The sequence below is a fragment of the Phoenix dactylifera genome, chromosome 6 (assembly GCF_051530095.1).
Source record: "Phoenix dactylifera cultivar Ajwa chromosome 6, Ajwa_hap1_PhDact_Kaust_v1.1, whole genome shotgun sequence".
NCBI classification, from domain to species: Eukaryota; Viridiplantae; Streptophyta; class Magnoliopsida; order Arecales; family Arecaceae; genus Phoenix; species Phoenix dactylifera.
This window is the reverse complement of record NC_143195.1, coordinates 16,949,707-16,961,131: the sequence shown is the minus strand read 5'-3', so window position 1 is coordinate 16,961,131 and position 11,425 is coordinate 16,949,707. Positions and strand designations below refer to the sequence as shown.

Here is an 11,425-nt window from a genome sequence, read left to right as displayed (position 1 = left end):
AATTCCCGCGAGGTGCCGTTTAGTATGTAGATGTGAGATGGATTTCTGTTCTGGATACTGGCCGGCATTTACATGATTAGTGTGGTGTCTTATCCTGCATATGCATGTGACAGTAGGAAGTTGTTGCTAGTTCGCCTGGGGCGTAAAACCCACCTTCCGACAGCTGTCTAGCATTTACATTATCGATATGGTGTATTATCCTGCATATGCATGTGACAGTAAGGAGTTGTTGCTGGTTCGCCTGGGGCGTAAAACCCACCTTCCGACAGCTGTCTAGTGATGATTTCAGCATATTGACACCTGATTTGTATGTTCGAGCATTATGATCTGTTGAGCATATTCATGAGTAGCATATATGTTTACTTGATTATTCCATATATGCTTCAGATGAGTTGATATTGATTGTGGTGATATTGATGATTTACTCTATATTCTCTATGTTGAGTTCATGTTCATGTTGTTATTGATCTTGAGATTTCATCTCGAGCCATGATTATATTCTGTCTCATGTGCATAGGACTCTCTACTCCACTCACTGAGTATTCATATACTCACTCCCCAGTTTGGTGTTTTTGATCGCAGGGCAGGTATTGTATAGAGAAGAGCAGGGTTAGAGATTGCCTGCTAGTTGTGTCGCTCCATAGTATAGTATAATGTAGATAGAGGTTTATACCCTTTTGGTGTATTATAAATCTTCTGTTGTATATAGTGTATAGTTACAGTCATAGTTCCTGTTGTGGATATGGGTTTGACCATGGATGGAATGGGAACCAGATTTTTATACAGATGAGTTATATGCCTGAGATAATGTATTGATATATATTGTCCAGGTTCATTATGTGACGGATTATGTGATTGCTGCTCTGACAGGTAGTGTGTTGTATGTATTGAGATAATCCTGACAGGTCACTATAGAAAAAGTGATCATTTTGTGCATGCATCATGCCAAATTTTTCAAGATTTGTTGATGATTGATAGATAGTAGGGTTCTACGCGGTGGCTGGTGGCCTTATGCCTACCCGCACCCTAGGACCGTCGCGGCGGCCCGCCAGAAACGGGGCGGGGGTCGTGACATCCATAGAATGACTTATTTCACAAATGGTCCCTTTTCTTTGAGAACTCAGGGATGCTTGACGAGAACAGAAAGCATGGTGGAGGGAGTTTTCATTTAGATTTTCAAATAATTGCCATGCTTCATGCTCATTTTGAAGCATGAATGCCCCCCCGCATGCAGCATCGATCATCTGACGGTTTCGTTCAGTCAATCCGTCATAGAAACATTGCACTAGCTGCCACTTAGGTATTTGATGATGAGGGCATTGACGGATTAGGTCCTGAAATCTCTTCCAAGTTTCATGAAATTCTTCTCCCTCTGTTTGGGAGAAGCTTGTAATGGCACGTCTAAACTGGTTCGTTCTTCCTATGGGAAAGTATTTTTTTAGGAATTCTTGTTGCATTTGATCCCAAGAACGAATCGAGTTGGCTTCTAAAGAATTCAGCCATTGTTTGGCTCTATCTTTAAGGAAGAAGGAGAATAATCTAAGTTTCAGAGCATCATCAGTGAAGTTCTGAATCTTGACAGTGGTGCAAATCTCAAGGAATTCATCTAGGTATTTATATGGGTCTTCATTGGTGAGCCCATAAAAAGATGGGAGCATTTGGATCACACTAGACTTTATTTCATATTGTACCGCTGCTACCTCAGGTAATCGAATGCAAGATAGGGAAGTGTAAATGGTGGGAGTAAAGTACTCCCTCAGGAGTTTGGGTTGTTCTTCAGCCATCTTAGGAGGTGGGGATGATTCTAATGTTCTGATCTCAGCTCGAATATTCCTAAGGGTCCGTTCTATTTCAGGGTCAAAAGGTAATAGGTCACGTACTCTAGAACGACTCCCTTGCATACACTAGTACTTGATCAGTCAAGCATGCAATAAAAGATAAACACATCAATCCTTGTATTTGTCCTAAAATCACTAGACAGCTCCTAACTGGTTTGAAGAGGGTACCTAAGCCTTTAATCCGGTCAAATGAACCGAGTTGACCAGGTAAGCTCCAAGGTAAGTGGAGGGGTCACGATGCATTCGCAAAGGTCCCACTTAAAATCCACTTGCCTCGAACAGATGAACTGTCTCCCTTATAGGGACAAAGCTTGCCTAGACATCAACTAAGCCACAGAGCGAAATTGGTGCAACTTTCGGTGATCTTCGTCCTATTGAGCTCGGATGTCCCTAGGAGCCAACGTCTAATTGATTTTAATTAAAGTGACACTATGTGAGATTGAGTTCACCTAAGTTGGGCAAGAATCCGGTGATGAAATCCAGCTCTTATCTTATTGGGGTGATTGCCCTTACTAAGTGCAGATTAATTGGTGATGTGTATCAAGCATGCATTCACACTTTTGCTAAAATTAAAATCAAACAATCACCACAAAATTTCAAGCTAATAATTAATTTAAATAAGAAAGATTTAGAGGTTATCAAAGAAAATTTTTCTAGCAATTTAAAATTTTTTTAAGCAAACCTCTAAAGCATTCCTTTTTGATAGCCCAGATCTCCTCTTCGATTCCTGATCAAATAAGACCAAAAGAAAAATTAAAAAAAAATAGTAGAAGAGAAAAAGGAGATAAAAAAGTAACAATAATAGAAAATAATTTTTTTATTTTATTTTAGATATATATATATATTTGAAAAAAAATTTAATTAATTAAATTTTTTTTAATGATAGAAAAAATAACTATGCTAGCAATCCCCGGCAACGGTGCCAAAAATTGATCGGTTCTTTTAATTTTGAAAATAAACCACGCAATAGCACGTATCCTGTAGGATAGTGATTACGGGTGTCGGTCCACAGGGATTGAAGAATAAGTTATTTTTCTTTTAAAAATAAATCAAGAAGAAGGATTTGCTAACTTGATTTAACTAAATTAATCTATGAGTATGAATTGAAATTTATCAAAGTAGATAGATCTAGGGTTTGGAATCCACCGCGTAGCATTGCATTAGGGACTGTGTTCTTAATTTTTATCTTTTGGAGAGGCATGCAAATTGGCTACAAGCCTTTTAAAATAAAAGCATAAAGAGTGTTAGGAAGATCCATCTTCGGTGTAGCATGAAGTGTCTACCTAAGTATGCTAATCTAGGGTGCAGCACACCTCATCTTCCTAGGCATGGATCATCTTAGACTACTTTAGCAAACATGAATAGTAACTAGCATGCTCAAAGTTTAAATATCATAAAGAAATATTTCATTGAAAATTAGAATTTAAACAAGCTCCAAAAACATTAAAAGAGTAAGAACTACAATGCCCTGATACATCGCTAGGGCTTCATCCAGCCCTAGACTAGACGTTTAGCCGAGCATGGCTTCCGGACAACCTCCCATCTCCAAATGAAATTGACCACCTCCCATTATTCCCAAAATATCACAAAACATTCTCTTTCCTCCCCCCCTCTTTCTCTTTTTTTTTATTTCTCTTCTCTCTTCTTCCACGCACAGCTTTCTCCTTCCTTTTATTCACCGAAACAGGGGGTCCCCTGTTTCTGTCGAAGCCCGCTCCCCCCTTTCTCTTCTTCGTCTTCCTCTTATAGTTCGCCGAAGACCAGCGATGGATCCCGAGAGAGGAGGAGGGCGTGATGCTGGGAATGATCTCGGACGAAGATGGAGCTCGAAGCGGGTGCCAATCCGGAAGGAGCTGGGTTACCGGGTCGTTGAATGCAGTCGGCTGGGATCGCAGTGAAGGCTGAATCACAGGGATTGGAGCTGGGAATCGATGGGAGGAACGCGAACGGCCGGATCTCGGAGAAGACGGAGGAGCTGCTCGCTGGTGTGCTCGTTGGATGCGGCTGGAACGGGCTGATGCGGAAGAGCTGGATCTCGGCTGCTGGGAAGAGGGCTGGCCGCGGGATCGACGGAGAGACGCCGGAGGCGTCACGGGCGGAAGAGGAGGCGGAGGATTTGGATCTGGCTGCACCGCGTGGGACTCGTGGCTGGAATGGGCAGGGGGCGCTCTGTGAGGGGAGATCATGGGATGAATAGATAGAGGGAGGAAGGAGATAAACAGTGAAACAATTTTATTTATTTATTTATATTTTTTTATTATATTATTTCCCACTGTTCATATGAACAGTGTTTTTACGGGACACTGTTCATATGAACAGTGAATCCAGTGATTCTCCCCGAAATTATTTTTATTTATTTTATTATATTAATTATCTTCTTTTTTTTTGTTTTCAATTTATAAATTTTATATGAAAGCTGGTAAGGAATTGGTTGGGAATTGACTTTGGGTTTGAGGTGGGTCATGATGGTTGACTTGTCCTTGCGCCCATTGTCATTTAAATTTAATTCTTGCTGAGCTGCTTCAGATCAAACTCGACCAGACAAGACTAAAAACCGGATCGTGACCTAATAAAAAGGGTTAATCAAACCTTTGCCCCATACATAATTAATTATAACTTTCGATCGAATCAGGACCAAAACCCATTTAATTATAACCTTAGCTTGATTACAACTCCATCAGGTTACCAAATCGGGTCAACACAATCTCCTCCTTATATGTTTTCATGAAAGATTACAACCAGGAGAGAGACAAGTTTAGAATCTATTTTGAGAAAAGAATTATTTACCTCTTACCATATTTTAAATTCATTTCAATGTTTATTTAATTTTATGGTAAAATATGTATTTATCAGTTTAAAAGCATTGATAAGTGCTATGGAAAGATAACTAAATTATATATTATTAAGCACTTATCACTCGGTGCGTCCTCAGGGTAAGGGTAGTAATAAAAAGATTTTTCTTTTTTTTTTTGCGTAATATTTCGCGAACTTATTTTGCTCGTCCTTGTAGATATTGCGAAGATGGTGACCAAGAGCGAAACTTTGCATGCTCGGTTTCGAAAGAGAGCTGCCGAGCTCGGAGGAGAAAGGCTCGAACCAAAAAAGAAGGCAAAGGTCTCGGCTGATGGGGCCGCCGATAAGAGCGCTCCTCGAGTCGACCCCTCTGAAGCTGCTAGAAGGGGAGGTTCGAGCTCCGAGCCCGGAAGCTCGGGGGGGGGGGGGGCCGCTACGGCGCTCGTGTGCCCAGTGCCGATCTCGCAGATTCCTGGTCGGCTTCCCGTCCGACCCGAGGGCCCGGCATCCGAGCCGGGCAGCAGCCAAGGGGCTCCGAGGCTGCCTTCGCAGGAGGTGACAAGGTCTGGCCTTCCCGACCCACCGGAAAACGAGGGCCAACAAGAAAAGCGGTCCTATGTTGTGGAGTGGACAGTGTCCGAGGGCGACTCAGCCCTCGAGAATATCAAGACGGCGCGGCAACTTTTCCGCGTCGCGCTCCTTCCAGCTGACAGGGCGAAGATTCAGGCTATGAGCCTGAACCAATTTTTGGAGTCGACTCGCCTCTCCACCGTTCGGGTAAGTCTTTCGTCTACTGTCACTTATTCCCTACGCTTTTAGCTTTGATGCTCTAATTTTATTCTCGGCCTAATTTGTCTCGCTTACAGCACCTCCATGAGATCGAGACTTTGATCTCGATCGGTGCGGATTACAAGGAACGAGCTCGTCGGTGTTTACGGGCGCAGGAGGAGACCGAGAAAAAGGTAGCGGAGCTTGAGCTCCAAAAGAAGGAGCTCTTACTCAGGCTAGGGGCCACTGAGGATGAGATCCAGATCGCGGCTGTGGAGCTTGAGGAAGAAAAGGCCGCTCATGCTCTGACTAGGTCAGAGCTGCGGGCCGCCGAGGCTCGCTTGTCTGAGGCACAGTCCTTGCTCATCGTCCGCGAGTAGGGGATAAAAAATGCAGAGCTCAAGGCCGAGGAGCTCCAAGCTCAACTTGGAGCCCCGGAGAGGGAGGCTCAGGAGTAGGTCTAGAGCGCCGTCCAACGCTTCCATGAATCAGAAGAGTTTCGCGGCCTGCTCGAAGAGGAGGGCGTGAACGGGCTCATCCAGGGCTTCAACGACTTCCGCAATCAAGTGAAGCGGCTCTACCCTGACTTCAACCAGGAGCGGGGGTCGAGGGGTTCGAGGAGGGCGAGGCCGCCGCCGAGGAAGGCCTGGCAGGAGCACCCGAGGCTGCTCCAGGGGTGGCGGAGGGAGGCCGGGATGAGACCGCCGCGAAGGAACCAGCCACCGCCGAAGGTCTCGCAGGAATCTCTGAGGTAGCCCCCGGAGCTACCGAGGACAGCGGAGCCCGGGGGGCCTCGGCTGTTGGCGCCGCCCCCGCCCCCTAGACTACCTTTTTCCTCCTCTTTGTAGAGGATGGCGGTCTTTGCTCGTTGCACGACCGAGCCTCGATTTTGTACTCAGCCTTCGGGCTGTCGGGGAATCCTCTTTTCTAAACTTTGTATAATTGAGTTAGAAATCCAAGTTTCTTTGGGTTCATTTATGAATTCGGGCTCTGCGATATCAACCACACTCATTACGTAGACTTAGGTTTGGCATATTTGCCAGGTCCCCAGACTCGGATTCCAAGTTCCGTTGCTCGGACCTTCGACCAATGATATGGTATTTAGACTTGTCGAGGCTTCTCGAGCTCGGCATTGAATTCTGCCGAGCCCCATAACCGGAGGTCACTAGCGGCCCAGGCGGATCGTCGGACCCCCCGACCTAAGCGGGCGGAGCTGCGGGTATAAACCGAGCCGGGGCGCACTGTCGAGCAGTGCGCTCAGGGCGGATGAGGCCAGGCGGTGATTGACCCGGGCGTTCACACCGACGCTGCTCGGAATTTTATTCAAGCATTCGATCGGTACAGAACAAATGGAACAGCGCAAATGCTGATCAATATGTACCTTTTGCACAGTCGAGCGTCTCGCGCCGAGCTCGGCAGCTTTGCTCTTCGGCCAACTTTTGAGGACGCTCTTTTGCTCGAGTTTCGCTTCATTTTTTGTCGATTACGAACATGTATTGTCGACCACGAACATTTGTCGATCACGAACATCTTCGTCGACCACGAACATGTCGACCACGAATATTTTCGTTGACCACGAACATTTTCGTCGACCACGAACATGTATCCGGGGGCCGCGAAGGTACTACCCTGTCATCCCGAGGTCGATGGAGCTCGAGCTCACTGTCGACTTATCGAGGCATCCCGACCGCAGTCGAGGAGGTGCCACGGGGGGCCGCAAAGGTATTACCCCATCTTTTCGAAATGCCGAGGGGTCTGGGAACGTACCGTCGGCACTCGGGGCATCCCGAGCTGTCAGGGGATCGTACGCGGGTCGAGGGATCTGGGAACGCACTGTCAACCCGCAACGCTTCCCGAGGTCCGGGGGGGTCTGGGAACGTGCTACCGACCACGGGGCATCCCGGCCTTAGCCGAGGTATTTGATGGAGATCGAGACTGAGCTCGACATCGGCGCTCCGAACTTTTTCCTAAGGCGCCCGGCTTCGCTCGGTTCTGGTTGTATCCGAGCAGGGTCGTATATACGAGCTGGGCCGGGTCGTCTGGAAGTCACGAAACATTTAGACATCAGGAGAAATTCAGCACAATTAAACAATTGCAAATAAGTCATTGCAGAAAGGTGAGATTTATGATTGAAACGGAGAACCCCTCGGGGTTCTATTGGTAGTACATCCGGAGATTTTCGAAACTCCAGCTTCGTGGAATGGAGGTCCCGTCAAGAGATTCCAGCTTGTACGCCCCGGGTCGCTGGACGCGTGCGACCTGGTAGGGTCCCTCCCAGCTCGGAGCCAGCTTCCCTTGCTCGGTCGGCTGGGAGGCCTCAGCCCTTTTGAGGACGAGGTCCTCCGCTTTGAAGGATTTGACTTTGACTTTGGCGTTGTAGTATCGCGCTGTCTTTTGCTGGTACCTCGCCATGCAAATTCGGGCGGCTTTCCTCGTCTCCTCGATTAGGTCCAGGTTATTTCTGAGCTGCGAGGAGCTGGAGCTGGCGTCATAATGCTCCACCCTTGGAGAAGGGAGTCCGATCTCCAGTGGGATGACGGCTTCCGTCCCATATGTCAAATTGAAAGGAGGTTCGCCGGTGGGTACACGGAACATGGTCCATAAGCCTGCAGGACGTTGTACAGATCTTCGACCCACTGTCCCTTGGACTGGTTGAGCTTAGCTTTGAGCCCCTGCAAAATAGTACGATTCGTTACCTTGGTTTCTCCGTTCGTCTGAGGATGCGCGACCGAGGTGAAGCGGTAGTCGATGCCAAGCTCGGAGCAGAACTCTCTGAAACAAGCATTGTCGAACTGGCGACCGTTGTTTGATATGAGGATGCGGGGGAGTCCGAATCTACAAATTATTGACTTTCAGATGAAGTTTCGCATCTTCTGCTCGGTGATCCGGGCGACTGGCTCGGCTTCCACCCATTTAGTGAAATAGTCGATGGAGACGACTAGGAATTTTCTTTGCCCGGTTGCCAGAGGGAATGGTCCCAGGATGTCAATTCTCCATTGGGCGAATGGCCAAGTGGAGCTGATCGAGGTCAATGGGGCCGAGGGTCGGCGTTGGACATTGGCGTTTCTCTGGCATCGGTCGCATCTTCGGACGAAGTCCAGAGTATCCTTCTGGAGTGTCGACCAGTAGTATCCTTGGCGCAAAATCATGTGCGCCAGTGCTCGTCCCCCCAGATGATTTCCACAAATCCCCTCATGTACTTCATGCATTGCATAATCCGCCTCTGTCGGGCGGAGGCACCTGAGGAGGGGAGAGGTAAAAGATCTTCGATAAAGCTTGCCTTCGTATAACATGTACCGAGAGGCTAAACGCTTGACTCGGCGAGCCTCGCGCTCATCACTGGGGAGGACCTCATCCCGCAAGTAGCTAATGAGCTCGTCCATCTAGCTCGGCTCGACTTCAATGCAAAGGGCCAGCTCGGGCTCCGTGCTAGGTTTTTGGAGGTACTCCAGTGCTGCTGCTTTGGAAAGCTCGCTCATGCGAGAGGACGCCAACTTTGATAGCTGATCTGCTCTAAGGTTCTCCATCCTGGCAATGTGTTGGATGTGGAAGGAGCTCAGAGTCGAGGTGAGATCCCGCACTTTCCGAAGATACTCCTGCATCGTGGGCTCTCTGGCCTCAAAATTACCCGAGATTTGGTTCACGACCAGCTGGAAATCGCTGAAGACCCTTAGGTCCTTCACTCCTAGCTCCCTGGCCAACTTGAGCCCGGCGATGAGTGCTTCGTACTCCGCCGCATTGTTAGAGGCGGGGAACTCGAAGCGTAGAGCCTGCTCGGCAACCACCCCATCTGGACTGGTGAGGATGAGACCCGCTCCGCTACCCCCCGAGTTCGAAGAACCATCGACGTGCAGAGTCCATGTCGAGCTCGGGGTCTGCTCCATTGGCGCTAGCTCGGGCTCGGGCTCGTCCGGCACAGTGCACTCGACTATAAATTCGGCGAGTGCCTGCGCCTTGATCGCCGGCCTAGGTCGGTACTCGAGGTCGAACTCTCTGAGCTTGACAGTCCACTTTGTAATTCGACCAGCACGATCTGATCGCTGCAGGATTTGCTTTACCGGTTGGTCGGTCAGCACGGCCACCGTGTGAGCTTAAAAATAGGGCCGGAGCCTCCGAGCTGAGATGACCAGGGCAAAGACGGCCTTTTTCAGCTTGGAGTATCGGGTCTCGGCATCCCTCAAGACCCGGCTAGTGTAGTATACTGATCTTTGAAGCTTGCTCTCCTCTCGAACCAGGACCGAGCTCACTGCAACCGGAGAAACAGCCAAATACAGATAAAGGAGCACGCCCTGCTGAGGCTTCGTGAGCAAAGGAGGAGAAGCGAGGAGACACTTGAGCTATTCAAAGGCTTGCTGGCACTCCGCTGACCATAAGAAGTTCTTCGGCCGCTTGAGAGCCGCAAAGAACGGGAGGCAGCGCTCGGCTGACCGGGAAACAAATCTCCCGAGAGCTGCGACCCGCCCGGTCAGCCGCTGTACTTCTTTAACTGTCCTCGGGGGCACCATCTCTTGGAGCACTCGGATCTTCTCGGGATTGGCTTCAATTCCCTGTTGGGTTATTACGAAACCAAGGAACTTGCCTGAGGTCACTTCGAATGCACATTTGGCGGGATTAAGCTTCATCTGGTATCTCCGAAGCGTGGCGAATGCTTCGTCGAGGTCAGCCACATGGTCCTTCGCCATTCGACTCTTCACCAACATGTCGTCTGTAGGGTTCTAGCATGTCATAATGGGCAGCGGAAGCTAGGGATTTTAAAAATTTTCTTAATAAAGTCCCTATGCATGAAACCCTTTTAAGCCTAGATCACCTTAATGATTACAATCAAATAATATAAAATAAATGCAGAATTAGTAGAATACCTCAAACGCTAATCCAAAGTGTACAATCTCCACGAGGCGTCCAAGTGTCCGCCCTCCAATGGTGATCCACACGAAAACTTGATCAAGACTTTAGCTCCAAAGACTTTTGATCCTTAATGCAGAATTCTTCTAAAGAACTCTAATGGCTTGCTTTCATTCCTTTCTATTTTTCTTTAGCCTTCTAAAATCACTTCTAATCTTTTTGTCCTAAGGAAGACCACCTTGTCTTGGCTTAGGACACACTAGAAGCAATGTTAGAAAGAAAGAAACTAATGTAAGAAAGAAGGGATATGAGAGAGAGAGAGTTGGATTGATTTCCGATGATTGAAAAACACCGGGAGCATTCCCTATTTATAGATGGCATACGGATGCATTGTAGCCATCCATTCATGCATGAAGAGGGGCGTGAGATCAAGGGGTGTGTCATTTGATGAGAGGGCATATCAGAAGTAGTTAGGATAAGATAAAGTGCTTATGATATGGCGCTTCATCCTTATCCATTCCCTAAGCATCTCTTCATGAAATCCACCGTACTCATGCCTCTCTTCATTTCTTCTCACGCATGAAAAATAGGGAGCATTCTCAACCATTGATCAAGGCTAGATGATGATCCAAAGGCCCTTATTGGTGGCGCCATAAGAAAGAAGGAGAGAGAGAATGATGCGGTTGAAGGGAAAGTAGTTAGGATAAGATGACGTGTCATCTTTATCCAATCCAAGTGGCGCTTCTTCATGAGGTGCCATTCTACATTCACCGTATTCCCTTCTTTCTCACGCCATCAGATGTTGACTAAGTCAATATCACAAGTCCATCACGAGATCATGATCTCCCATCATTCCATGATGAAGATCCAATGGCTCTAATCCATGGCGCCATCCATTTGATCCTTCTCTTCATCCAAATATTGATCCAACGGTCAAAATTAAATATTTTATCAAATCTAATCCAATTAGACTCAAATCAAGCCAATTAGGTTCCAACTCTTGGCTAACCCATATTAGAATATGATCTAATCAAATTAGATCAATTAAGAATCAGATTCGAATCCAATTCGAATCAGATTCGAATCCAGTTCGAATCAGGAGCTAAGGTTTGCAACACCTGCTAGGATGTTTATCTTGCAATCATGATCTAATCCAATTAGACCCTTGATAAGTTTTCTTGTGT

The 11,425-nt window shown here is 47.3% G+C and overlaps 1 non-coding gene across 1 annotated transcript; it reads left to right on the top strand.

The window, feature by feature from the left end:
* Positions 1-1,302: 1,302 nt before the first annotated feature.
* LOC120109094 (small nucleolar RNA R71) lies at positions 1,303-1,408 on the top strand. Its single transcript, XR_005510125.3, has one exon. It is a non-coding gene; the product is annotated as a small nucleolar RNA R71 (small nucleolar RNA).
* The last annotated feature ends 10,017 nt before the right edge of the window (positions 1,409-11,425 follow it).